Below are 14,139 nucleotides of genomic sequence, written 5' to 3'. Positions count from 1 at the left end.
CTTGAGAAAATAGCAGAAGCAGGAAGGTCACTCTGACCTCCCTGCTGTACCCCCTTCTTCCCTCAAAAGAGGGGATAAATCTTCCATGTGAAAGATACCCTCCCGGTACCAGTAGGAAGGGATGTGTTCTAATATTCAGAGACAGGGAATTTAAGGCCCAGAAGCCTGTATAAACAAATCTTGTTACCTATTTACCATTTACTACCCATAACCCAAATCCCTTTGTCTTGTCAATTCCTCACAAAATTATTGCCCCATTGTCTAAGAAGTATAAAAGCTTCCTTCTCTGGTCACTTCTTCGGGTCTTCATCCTCTTGTGAAGGCTCTTATGTACATGTAAAAATTCTATAAAGTTTGTATGCCTTTCTACTGTTAATCTGTCTTTGTCAGTTTAATATTCAGACCCAGCCAGGAACCCTAACTTGGTTAAATAAAATTTTTTCTTCCCCTATACCACATTGCTGCTGAGAAGCCCAAAGCAATTCTGATTCCTGTTTCTCTTTTTTGTCCCCTATCTCCTCCTGTCCCTTTTCTGGAAGCTTGAGAATCTCTTCTTATGTCCTAAATGTTTTAAATTTCACAATTATACAGTTTGGTGTAGGACAATTTTAATCTGTTAAAATGGGCTCTTTCAATTTGGAAATTTGTGTCCTTCAGCTCTGGAAATTTTCCTTGAATTATTTCATTGTTGATTTCTTCCCCTTTGTTTTTTTCTTTCCTGGAAATCCCATTATTTGCCTGCTGAAATTCATAGACTGCTTTAATTTTCTTACCTTTTTCCTCCTATTTCATATCCCTTTGTCTTTTTGCTGTTCTTTCCATGTGATTTCTTTAATTTTATGTCTCAATTCTTTATTTTCACTTCTTATCATACTTTTAACTTCCAAACGCTTCTCTTTGTTCTATGAATGTTCCTCTTTTTTAAAAATACTGTCTTGTTCTTGTTTTAAGAATAAAATACCTTCTCTTACCTCTCTCAGGACTAAGAAATGGAAAACTACTGAAACCACAACTTGAAAAACAAAAGAAAAAAGCATAGAAACCACAATTTCTAAGATAGGCAATTTCAGCAACAGCTCATGTGTTCAGGAAAGATAAAACCACAGACTCTTTCACAACAGCCTCGCCTAACCTATCGAAGCAGTCAGAGATTCAAGGCTCTTGCAAATTCTGACCACTTCTTTCCTGTCATAGCCCTTCCCTTCCTTCCTGTCCCCCCATCTTTGCTAACTTCCGCCTAAAACCATCCTTTGACTAACTCCTCCCCAACAAAACTTTATAAAACTCAAGTGCCAAAGCTTCTCAGAATCCATTTGACTGATTTAATTTGGCCAGTGTCTCCCTTGTCTGGCACATTTCTAATAAACTATGCTTGGTATTTATTGTAATCATAACACAGTTCTTTGGTGGTCTCTTCTGGGAAGCTTTGAATAGAAATTATGTAACATTTTCTTTCTTCTACATATTCTGTTCCCTCAGCAGGTGCTTCTTCTGTTTGCTTGGTCTTTATCTTTCATGATAGAGACTTTCTTTAGAATTCTGAAAATCTTTAGCTTTCTGCTCATGATTGGGAGCAAAAGACAAGAGTCAATTGGAAGTTCTGAGTCAATGGAGAGCTCTTGTATACTTTGAGTTACTCTAGGGCCATTCTTTTCATTGGGTAATCCCAAATGCCAGTTTCTCTATTTCTTCTCTCTTCGGTTGCACGCAGAGAAATGTGTGCCAATATCTTGCCTAGAGGGTAAAGATACAGCTGCCATAGTTTGAGGGTTGAATAGTTAGTATTATGGAGCAGAAGATAGAGTCTTAGCATGCATAATGCATGTGATTATGTTGCCAGGGAGGAAGACCTCCCTCTGCACTGTGGTCCTCCTAGTTGGACTTAGAATCAAACTGACATGGGACCGATTAACAGGAGAAAATCAAATTTAATAGGTGTACATACGGGAAATCCACACAGACATGAAATTCCAAAGATAATGAGGCAACATGAAACTTATATAAGCTATGGAGAGGGGTAGAATCAGAGGATACAAAGGGAAGGGAGGCCATTAGCAGGAAGGTGAAAGGAGATGTTCATGCAGATAAGTTCCTTAGGTAAAGGGAAGTCTCTGTTAATAGCTCTCTTCCTGGGGTGCCTGGGTGGCTCAGTCGTTAAGCATCTGCCTTCTGCTCAGGTCATGATCCCAGGGTCCTGGGATCGAGCCCCGCATCAGGCTACCTGCTCTGCAGGAAGCCTGCTTCTCCCTCTCCCATTCCCCCTGCTTGTGTTCCCTCTCTCACTGTGTCTGTCTGTCAAATAAATAAATAAAATATTTTTAAAAAAATAGCTCTCTTCCTTGTATAGGCTCTTCTTTCCAATGTAGATTTAAGCAGTTGAGAGGGAGGCAGAGAACTTTTCCTGCAACTGCTGGGTTTGGATTACTTTTAACTTGAAATAATCTTTATGCCAAAGTGGCCCATCTTGGGGCAGCCTGCCCTTGGCTCCTATAATGTAAACCTCCATTTTTGCATGGTACCAATGACCTCAATTTTGCCTACTGTTCCCCAGGACAGAGACACAGTTTTATTCTCTTCAGAGATTCCCAGCCTCTACTGGAGTCATGAAAAGTAGTCATCCAATACCATGGATTTAGGGAGATAATAGAAGGAGAAGATTTGAGTCTGTGGGTGTTTCTGCAATATAGCAATGTCTATTTTCATTTTTTCCCACTGTTGCCAGAGAACTCGGTTTTCTCAGTTCTTCTAAGTTATCTTGCAATCGGTTTGCTTTCCAGCTTCCAAAGGTTTATTGTTGTTCTCGTCCACCCTATCTTTGTGCTTTCATGCCTTTTAAAATAATACCACCATTGTAGTTTTAGAGAAGAAATGAAGTCAGATTGCTATGTTTTATGTACCACCTTAACCCAGAATGCATCTAATCCTTTTTTTCATTAGCCATGTGGCCTTACATTGGCATTTCACCAGAAACGCATCTGTACGATCAATAGTTTTATAAAGGCTCATTCACTAACAGCCAAACTGTTTTGGGAACATTTAGACATATCATAAGATTAATCAATGAAATGGTTTGACTACTTAACATTGAGATTTTTTCATACGCAAAATTAAATCAATGAATGGTTTAGGAAATGGATGCAGCAGCCTTCTCTTTCAAAATTTTCCCTTTTTGCATTCTGTGAATCATAAGTCAAAGTGGTGTAGTTTAAGAATGTACTGGGTAGGGTGCCTGGGTGGCTCAGTCATTAAGCGTCTGCCTTCTACTCAGGTCATGATCCCAGGGTCCTGGGATCAAGACCCGCATCAGGCTCCCTGCTCTGAGGGAAGCCTGCTTCTCCCTTTCCCACTCCCCCTGCTTGTGTTCCCTCTCTCACTGTGTCTCTCTCTGTCAAATAAATAAATAAAATCTTAAAAAAAAAAGAATGTACTGGGTATGAGGTGGGGGGAAGATAGGAAGACAGAGGGAGGAGAAAGAGAGAAAAAGGAGAAGGAAAAGAGGAAGAGAGAGAAAGAATTGTGTTTGTAGAGGGTTTAGAAGAGGAAAGATATTCCCTCTATCATTCTAGGTTCAATAGTTGGATCTATGAAATAAACTGACAACAGGCAGATTACCAGGAGAAAAGGTATACAACTTTATTAATTTTTAATGTTACATGCACAGGGGAATTATAGGAAAATGAATGAATACTCAAAAAAGCAGTGAGATTTAAGAGCTAACATACAGTCTTTTTTTTTTTTTTAATATACACAGTCTTACTAGGGGAAGAGGAGGGAGAATTAGGCTTCTGAGGGGAAAGTAAGTGATATTTAGGAAAGAGGAATGGGCCCTTAGAAGAATAGACAGGAGATATAACAGTTTGTGATAGTTATCTAGTTTCTCCTGTGATAAGAACCAATTTTCTCTGGTTGATGAAACTCCAGAGGAAGATATCAGTGACAACTGAGTTCCTTTTGGAGGATTTGTCTATAGATGAAGGGAATTTAAAGAAAGTCTTACCCTACATTTGCTATTTTTCAAGTAACTTTAGCTCAAAATAATAATACTCAAAATAATAATATGCCAAAAAGGCATATTTTCGGGTGCTATATTCTGCCACCCTTCAAGGGCAAACTGGCCTGTCCACAGGCTTCTCATGCTATCTTGGAGGGTCATCCATTCTATGGTCTGGTCCTTAGTTTAGATATTAAAATGGTGGAGAAGGAGTTAAGATGGTGGAATAGTAGGGGGACCCTAAGGTTGCCTCATCCTTCAAACACAGCTAGATAAATATCAAATCATTATGAACACCCAAGAAATTGATCTGAGGACTGAGAGAACAAACTGCACAACTAGAGGGAGAAAAGAGACCACATTGTAGAAGGTGGGAGGTGCAGAGACATGATTTGGAGGAGAAGAATCTTGGGTGCTGTGGAGGGGAGGGAGCCCTGATCATAGGGAGAGGAAAGGGAGAGAGAAAGAGAGAGCAGTGCACAGGAGATTGCACAAGAAAAACACTTCCCCCAAACCATTGACTAGGAAAACAAAAAGGTCTGTTTACTGTGAGTTTTTACAAGTAGTGGAGCTCAAAGATGGAAGTTTTAAAAGCATACCCCGTGGCAGGTATGGAGGTTGGCGGGCATAGTAGTGCTCCTATGGAGAAGGAGATCAGAGGCCTGGAAGCAGACAGCATGGTCTGAAGATCCCCCGAGGTCACACTGGGAGAGATAGTTTCCCTTCTTGGAGTGCATCTGGGAGGTAGCCCAGCCTCTCAGGGGACAAAAGAGCTGGTGGGCACCACTGCACTGCCCCATTCATTAGCACAGGGGCAGAGACACCTGCTGAGGGCAGCCAAACTGGACACTGGCTTTTTGCTGCACTATACTCTAAATGCTAAGCCCCTGCATGCTTGTGCAACTGCCCTTCTGGGACACACCATCACCAGCCACAGCATGGTGAGTTGCCCCCCACCCCAAGAGGATCAGTACAGGTTCATGCTGTGCTGGGTCCTTAAAATGTGGTGTTTTGAAACTCAGCTGGTGTGCCTGAGAGAAAACACAGGAGCATTACACCACTACACCACTGCAGATGGCCTGGACACAGACAGGGAGAAGGCAGGGATTTGAGGGATAACTGGGACACATGACAGGGGATTGTTCGCTCCTCTCTGAGGGCTTCCTGGACATTGGTGGGTGAGAATTCCCTATCTGGGGATGAGAGGTGGGTTGATGCCATTTTTATTCCCCACCTATCAGTACAGATGGACTTCAGTGAGCAGCAGTGTCCATAGTGAAGGCTTGAGGTGCTTATAACAAGCCCCATCCCCTGCACTCTGCAGGGGCTTCTTCAGCAAGTGTGCCTGAGAGCCAGAGCAGCAGCAGGTCCCTTCCCAGAAGACCAGCATAATCTCCCCCGACACCAAGTCCACTGACCATAGAGTGCTGCAAAGTTTCAGCTCTAGTGGAAATAGGATCAGGCTTATTTTAACAAGCAGACCAAAGAGAAACTAATTAAAACTTGCCACACGTTGGGCAAGGAAAAAACACTACCCACTGCAGGTAAGGAGAAACTCTGCATAGGACTTACTGAGGGAAAGAGCAGAGTGCACACAGCATACACCAGAAACACTTCCTGAAGCAATAGGCACTGGACAGTATATGACCTCTTCTTAATAAATCTCAGGAGCAGGACACATAATAGGCTTTCCTAACACAGAGAAGAAGACAGAGACCTAAACAAAAATGCCAAGATGGAGGAATTCATACCAAAAGAAGGAACAAGAAAAGATTATGGCCAGCGATCTAATTGAAACAGATATAAGTAATATGCCTGAACCAGAATTTAAAACAATTATTAGGATACCAGCTGGGCTTGAGAAAAACATAGAAGACACCAGGGAGTCCCTTACTACAAAGATAAAAGACCTAAAAACTAGTCAGGCTGAAATAAAAAATTCTATAACTGAGATGTGAAACCAACTGGATGTAATGACCAGAAGGATTGAAGAATCAGAGGAATGAATAAGTGATATAGAAGATAAAATTATCCAAAAATAATGACGCTGAAAAGAAGAAAGAAAAATATTGGATCATGAGAGTAGACTTAGGGAACTCAGTGACTCCATAAAGCATAATAGCATTCATATCATAGGAGTCCCAGAAGAAGAGGGAGAAAAAGGGGCAGAAGGTTTGTTGAGCAAATTACAGCTGAAAAGTTTCTTAATCTGGGGAAGGAAACAGACATCCAAATCCAGGAGGCACAGAGAACTCCCCATCAACTACAACAAAAGCTGGCCAACACCAAGACGTATCTTAGTAAAATTTATGAAATACAGAGATAAGGAAAATCCTGAGAGCAACAAGGGAAAAGAAATCCCAAATTTACAAAGGTAGACAAATAAGGTTGGTAGCAGACTTATCCACAGAAATTTGGCAGGCCAGAAGAGAGTGCCATGATATATTCAAAGTGCTGAATGGGAAAAATGTGCAGCCAAGAATACATTATCCAGCAAGGCTGTCATTCAGAATAGGAGAGAAAAAGAGTTTCCTAGACAAATAAAAACTAAAGGAGTTCATGACCACTAAACCAGCCTTGCAGGAAATATTAAAGGGGACTCATTGAGTGAGAAAGAAAGACCCAAAGCATCAAAGACTAGAGGGGAAGAGAGAAAATCTCCAGAAACAACCACTTTACAGGTAAGAAGATTGTTCATATCTAACAATAATCACTCTGAACATAAATGGACTAAATGCTGTAATCAAAACACATAGGGCATCAGAATGGATGAAAAAATTCAAAATCCATCTATATGCTGTCTACAAGAGACTCATTTTAGACCTGAAGACACCTTCAGACTGAAAGTGAGGGAATGGAGAATGATTTATCATTCTAAGGGACATCAAAAGAAAGCTGGAGTAGCCATATCAGTCACAGTGATAGCCATACTCTCAGACAAACTAGATTTTAAACCAAAGACTGTAACAAGAGATGAAGGGCAGTATGTCATAATAAAGGGGACTATCCAAGAAGAAGATCTAACAACTGCAAATATTTTGTAAAATATTTTATATATTTATTATTATTCTTTATTTATGCTAGAGAGAGAGTGTGTGCAAGTGGAGAAAGGGGCAGAGGGAGAGAATCTCAAGAAGACTCCCTGCTAAGCACGGAGCAAGACACAGGGCTTGATTTCACAACCTTGAGACCATGACCTGCGCTGAAACCAAGAGTCAGATGCTTAACCAAGTGAGCCACCAGGCACCCCTCAACTGTAAATATTTATGCCCCCAACTTGGGAGTTGTCAAATATATAAATCAATTAATAACAAACATGAAGAAACTCATTGATAACAGTACAATAATAGTAGGGGACTTCAACACCCCACTTATAGCAATGGACAGATCATCTAAGCAGAAAATCAATAAGGAAACAATGGGTTTGAATGACACACTGGACCAGATGGACTAAGAGATATATTCAGAACATTTCATCCTAAAGCAACAGAATACACATCCTTTTCAAGTGCACATGGGACATTCTCCAGAATAGATCAGCTACTGGGCCACAAATCAGGCCTCTACAAGTACAAAAAGATTAAGATCATACCACACATATTTTCAGACCACAACACTATGGAACTTGAAGTCAACCACAAGAAAAAATTTGGAAAGACCACAAATACATGGAGGTTAAAGAATGTCCTACTAAAGAATGAATGGATTACCAGGAAATTAAGGAAGAAATTTAAAAATACATGGAAATTAAGGAAGAAATTAAAAAATACATGGAAACAAATGAAAATGAAAACAGTGGTCCAAAACCTTTGGGATACAGCAAAAGTGTTCATAAGAGGGAAATACATAGCAATACAGGCCTTCCTCAAGAGGCAAAAACAGTCTCACAAAAACAACCTAATCTGGGCGCGTGGGTGGCTCAGTCGTTAAGCGTCTGCCTTCAGCTCAGGTCATGATCCTGGGGTCCTGGGATCGAGTCCCATATTGGGCTCCCTGCTCGGCAGGAAGCCTGCTTCTCCCTCTCCTACTCCCCCTGCTTGTGTTCCTGCTCTCTCTCTCTCTCTCTCTCTCTCTGTCAAATAAATAAATAAAATCTTTAAAAAAAAAGAAAAAAACCTAATCTTACACCTAAAAAAGCTAGAACAAGAACAACAAATGAAGCCCAAAGGCAGCAGAAAAGGGGAAATAAAAATTAGAGCAGAAATAAATGAGTACTTTCATGCTAGGTTTGACTGAAGACTGGATAATGGAGGAACATGACATGCTGTGGAAGATTATGATATGTTGTGGAAGAATATCATAGGTTAAGGAGTATGAGGTAACCGCAATAAACTGGGGGACACTTAGCAAGCCCTGTTTGTTAGCATTCTTCTTGGTGTCCCTTTGCATTTGGAGAAAAGTATGCTCCTTTCCTCTGGGTGTAAGGAGGGCACCTCTCACATGAGAACTTTATGACCTGTTTCTGGGGAAAAAGGGTAAGGGAAGGAGGAGGTCAGAGTGACTTTCTTCCTTCTGTTGTTTTTCCAACTCCTTCTGCTTAAAATATTCAGTATGCCAAATTGCCATATTTTGGGATAGCATGTCCTAAACCTCATCAGTATAAATATAGGATACATTTTTAAAAATTGTCTTGTTCTTAATGATTTGTTAGGCATTTTAATATGTTTGAATACAATCTTTTACAGGTTACATGTGTAGCATGTATCTTGTATCAAATATCTTTCAGTTTATGGCTTGTCTTTTCTATCTTTTTTTAAGTGACTCAGTGCACAGAAGTTTCTCATATTAATACAGTTTTCCATTTAATATGTAAAAGTAAAGGATGGATGTTCCAACTTGCCAGGTGGCTCTAAGTCCTTATAGTCATTCAGGAATACAGGTTTCTTCCAATTTGAGTGTAAGCCATTTCCTAGGCCTTTGTACCATTTTTTGGTTGAAGTGATGTTGCAGCTACAGTCATATTTCCACTAGGAGGAAAAAGTAAGAATAAAGTGGAGTGGGCTCACATGATCTGTTAAGGTAAGGACATTGCATTTCTACTTCCTGCTCTTCAGTTGGGGGGAACTTATTCAAATAACCACATCTAACCACAAAAGAGGGAGAAACATAGTCTCTGCTAGGCTGCCAGATGCCTTCTTCCTCTTGAAAAAGGGGAGAAAGATTTTATTTATTTACTTGTTTGCTTATTTATTTGCTTACTTCGGTATGTACTTATATATGTATGTATTTTTAAATAGGCTCCATTCCCAATGTGGAGTTCGAATTCATGACCCTGAGACCAAGAGTTTCATGCTCCACTGAGCCAGCCAGCCAGGTGCTTCCCTTTTTTTTTAAGGGGGAAATTATTTTAAATGTCCATTTGACAGATTTACCACAGGGAGCTTTCTCTCTTTTTCTGTTATTTGGAAGAGTTCGTATGTTACAATGATCTCTTCCTTGAAGGTTTAATATAACTCACACCTAAAACCTTAAGGGTCCAATTTTTTTTCTTGAGAATATTTCAAATTCATGTTTGGAAGTACTTTACTGGTGACAGAACTACTTAGGCTTTTTATTTCTTCTTGAGTAAGTCTTGCTAAGTTACATTTTTCCAAAAAATTTGAATTTTGATCTAAAGTTTCAATGTATTGGCATAAATTTATTTGTATAATTACTATTTATGCATTATTAAAATATTTGCTGAATCTGCTATTACATTTCCCTTTTTTCTGATCCTAATATAATGATGTGTGGACTTCCTCTCTTTTTTTAAATCTCAACAGAAGTTTTTTTATAAAGATTTTATTAGTATTTATTTATTTGACAGAGAGAGATATGGCAAGAGAGGGAACACAAGCAGCGGGAGTGGGAGAGGGAGACGCAGGCTTCCTGCTGAGCAGGGAGCCCAATGTGGGGCTCAATCCCAGGACCCTGGGATCCTGACCTGAGCCGAAGGCAGATGCTTAACGACTGAGCCACCCAGGCGCCCCAACAGCAGTTTGTTTTATTAGTCTTTTCAATAACCAGCTTTTGGCTCTGTAGCTCCTTCTTCTTATTTTTGCTTTCTAGTTTCTTATTTTCTGCTCTTTCCTTTTTAACTTTCTTATTTTGCTTATTCAATTGTTTTTTTTGTTTACCTCTTAAGCTTATTAATTTCCAGCCTTTCTTATTTCCTAATATAAACATTTAAAACTAAAAAATTTTCTGTATATGCTGCTTCAGATGCATTCCAGAAGTATTGATACTTGATGTTTTCATTATCACTAAGTTTAGGATTTCTTAATTTCTATAATGATTTCTGCTTGGTTGCATTAACAAATAAAATGTACGTTATCTTTTTGTTAATTTTTAATTTAATTGCATTATAGTCAGAGGCTGTGGCCAGAAGAATATTCTGAGTATCAAGCATTGTTACCCTCCCTTCTTACTCTAGTACCTTTTCCTTGAAAGAAACCTGTCCTTCTTAACTTTCTCTTCCTTTAGGAGAAGTTTCAGGAGGTTCCTGTCTTCTCCTTACACCTGGCCACTTGCCCAACTGCCATATGACATTTGCTTGAATCCTAGAGTGAGTGGAGCATAGGCTCGAACACCAACTCATGACACATATAATTTTTAGCCCACTATATAGTGAATTGCTTGTAATACTAGTAGATAGCATTTATTGAAGGGTCACCACGTGCTGGCCATAGTACTAAAAATCTTACATTATCTTATTTAATTATCCCAACAACACCATTATTAACCCCTATTTTGCAGAGAAGAAAACTGAGACACTAAAAAATTGAATAACTTTTCTCAAGTCATGCAGCTTCAAGTGGTAACATCAAGAGAAGGACCCAGTGTTTGTTGGATCCTAGAGCTTATGCTATGTAAGCACTCAAATAAGGTTTGTTGAACAAAGAATTCCCCCTTTCAGTAGTTTATGGCCAAAATGAAGCTTATTACCACTGGGTCATACATTCACATAATACTCTTCAGTGTCACTTTATATAAAACACTTGTAGGGTACCTGGGTGGTCCAGTTAGTTAAGCATCTGATCCTGATTTTTGCTCAGGTCATGATCTCAGGGTCATGGGATCGAGCCCCATGCTGGGCTCCATGCTCAGCAGGGAGTCTGCTCAAGATTATCTCTCTCCTTCTCCCTTTGCCCACCACCTTCCTCTCTCTCTTTAAAATAAATTTAAAAATAAAAAAATCTTAAAAAAAAACACTAATCACTTGTCAAACACACTTAGAAATTTGGAATTTCTTCCTTTTGAACTATTTCAAGTCATCTATAAGGCAACAATATGAAGAATTACAAGACAGCTGTTACCTATCTTTTAATATCAGCTGTTTTGGAGTTACATGTTTTTTTGACAAACCAATAGACACCCTCTAACCACATCCTTCTTTTTTTTTTTAAAAAGATTTTATTTATTTATTTGAGAGAGAGAATGAGAGATAGAGAGCACAAGAGGGAAGAGGGTCAGAGGGAGAGGCAGACTCCCGGCTGAGCAGGGAGCCCGATGTGGGACTCAATACCGGGACTCCAGGATCATGACCTGAGCCAAAGGCAGTTGCTTAACCAACTGAGGCCATTCAGGCGCCCCTAACCACATCCTTCTTCAAAATGCTCCCTGTTAGTGCTGTTAAAGCTCAGGAAATTGTATATTTTCTAAATTGCTTAAGATAATTTGCAATCTTCCTCAAAAGTTACTTTTTGTCATTTCTTGTCACATAACTTGTCTTTTTCCTCATTATATATGTCATTTCCACAATTAATTACATATATATTTTATATTTTTTATTGCATATATATGTTCATATGTATAAAATTTAAAAATAAGAAAAAACTAAATACATGTTATGGAGTACACTTTATTACTCATTTTTAAAAGTTTGTGGGTTTTTTCTTTTTTGGTGAATTTAATGACAACAAGCAATATTTGAAATTATTTTTTGATTTTAACTATCTACTGTTTCTATCATAAAATGAAAGAAAAACTTATAATATGTATTAGTTAAAATAATAGCACTCTAATGATTAATCATCTACATTTTTTATTGTGATAAAAATACATAACACAAAATTTATCATTTTAGCTATTTTTTAAGTGCAAAATTCAGTGGCATTAAGTGCATTCTCAGTGCTGTACAACCATTACACTATCCATCTCCAGAACTTTTTCATCATCACAAACAGAAACTGTAACCATTAAACAATAGTTCCTCTTTCTTCCCTTCCCCAGCCCTTGGTAACCTCTGTTCTACTTTCTATCTCTATGAATTTGCCTATTGTAGGTTCCTCATAGAAGTGGAATCAGACATATTTGTCTTTCTGTGTCTGGTTTATTTCACTTTGCATAATGTTTTCAAGGTTTATCTGCATGGTGGCATGGATCAGAATTACATACTTTTTTAAGACCAAATAATATTCCTGGATATATATCACATTTTATCTGTTCATTTATTGATGGAAACTTAGGTTATTTTCACCTCTTAGCTAATGTGAATAATGCTTCCATGAACGTTGGTATACAAGTATCTTTTTGAGTGCTTTCAGTTCTCTTGGTTGTATACCTAGGAGTGGAATTGCTGGATCATATGGCAATTCTATGTTTAACTCTTTGAGAACCACTGAACTGTTTCCACAGCATTAAATCATTTTATATTCCCACCAGCAATGCACAGGGTTTTAATTTCTCCCATCCTTGCCAATACTTGTTATTTTCTGCTTTGTTTTGTGTGGTAATATCTATCCTAGTGGGGGTGAAGTGGTATCTCATTGTGGTTTATTGTCTATATTTAGAGTCTCATTTGAGGGGCAAGGGAACTGAAATTAGGAGAAACAAATACAGGTTTAAATTAGTAGGTGGTAAAGGAGAAACTAGAGTCGAGGTCTCCTAACTTGAACCAGGGCTTTTTCTTCTTCACACTCTTGCTTTATTGTATTATTATGATATTTTCTATTTGGTTCTTTATATATTTTGTCCAAGTTACATTTAGAGATGAAACAGTGTAGTGTCCGTGTAGTATTTGGTCTAATTGTATGAGACTATTATTCTTGCAGGCCAACACTATCAAGTATCAGGAATTTTGTATGGTTCAAATTAATATTGAAACATGCTCTTTTTGGAGCCTGGGTGGCTCAGCTACTTGAGCATCCAACTCTTGATTTTGGCTCGGGTGGTGGTCTCAAGATCATGGAAGCATGGAGCCTGCTTGAGATCTCTCTCCCCTGCCCTCTGCCCCTCCCCCCACCTTGCACATGGTCTCTCTCTAAAAAAAAGAAAGAAAGGAAGAATGAAACATACAAACAAACAAACAAACGTGCTCCTTTTATCAAGGGTATATTGGGGGGAAAAGTAACATTTCATAAGATGTCTACAAATATACTGAAAGAAAAGTTGTTTGATGGATGTACTTTGGAGGGTGAAGGAACAGACTTTCTGTATATGCAGAATAGTTTATAGTTCTTTAAAATTTGGATTGCATTAGAACTCTATCCCTGTATATTTTAAAATTTATGTTCAATGTATTTCCTTCTAAGTTTAAAGACCCTTAAATTTTATTGTATCTTAAGACATATAAATGTCTTTTAGGTTGAATTTTAAAGACCATTAAGCTTGGGCGCCTGGGTGGCTCAGATGGTTAAGCGTCTGCCTTTGGCTCAGGTCATGATTCCAGGGTCCTGGGATCGAGTCCCATGTCAGGCTCCCTGCTCCTTGGGAGCCTGCTTCTCCCTCTGCCTCTCTCTCTCTCTCTGTCTTTCATGAATAAAGAAATAAAAATTAAAAAAAAAAAGACCATTAAGCTTAATGTAAGCCAGCATCATTTTTTTTTCTCAGAACCACCCAATTTTTATTCATATTTAAATGATATATGGGAAAAGAAGGGTTGTTGAGTAGCAGGTTAGCAATTAATTCTTTTTTGTTACTGGGAAGCACTTCTGGGAAAGAAAGGAGGAGATCTGATCTAATTTTCTTGTGAACATTCTAATGAATAGACCTCCTGGCAAAGAAGCTAATGGTACTTGCTAGCCAAAGAGTCCTTATGTATGGATTGCTTTTAGCAGAATGTATCTAGTTGTTCAGGACTGCTATGGTAACCAAACCTGGAATCTATGAATTTATTGAAAAAAACTTCCTGTAAAATGTCATGTAAACTATGCAACTCTCTAGTACAA

This window comes from Eumetopias jubatus, unplaced genomic scaffold, assembly GCF_037043125.1.
Source record: "Eumetopias jubatus isolate StellerSeaLion01/CBP00866 unplaced genomic scaffold, mEumJub1_p1.0 scaffold_8, whole genome shotgun sequence".
Lineage (NCBI taxonomy): Eukaryota > Metazoa > Chordata > Mammalia > Carnivora > Otariidae > Eumetopias > Eumetopias jubatus.
Note: the sequence above shows the minus strand (reverse complement) of the source record.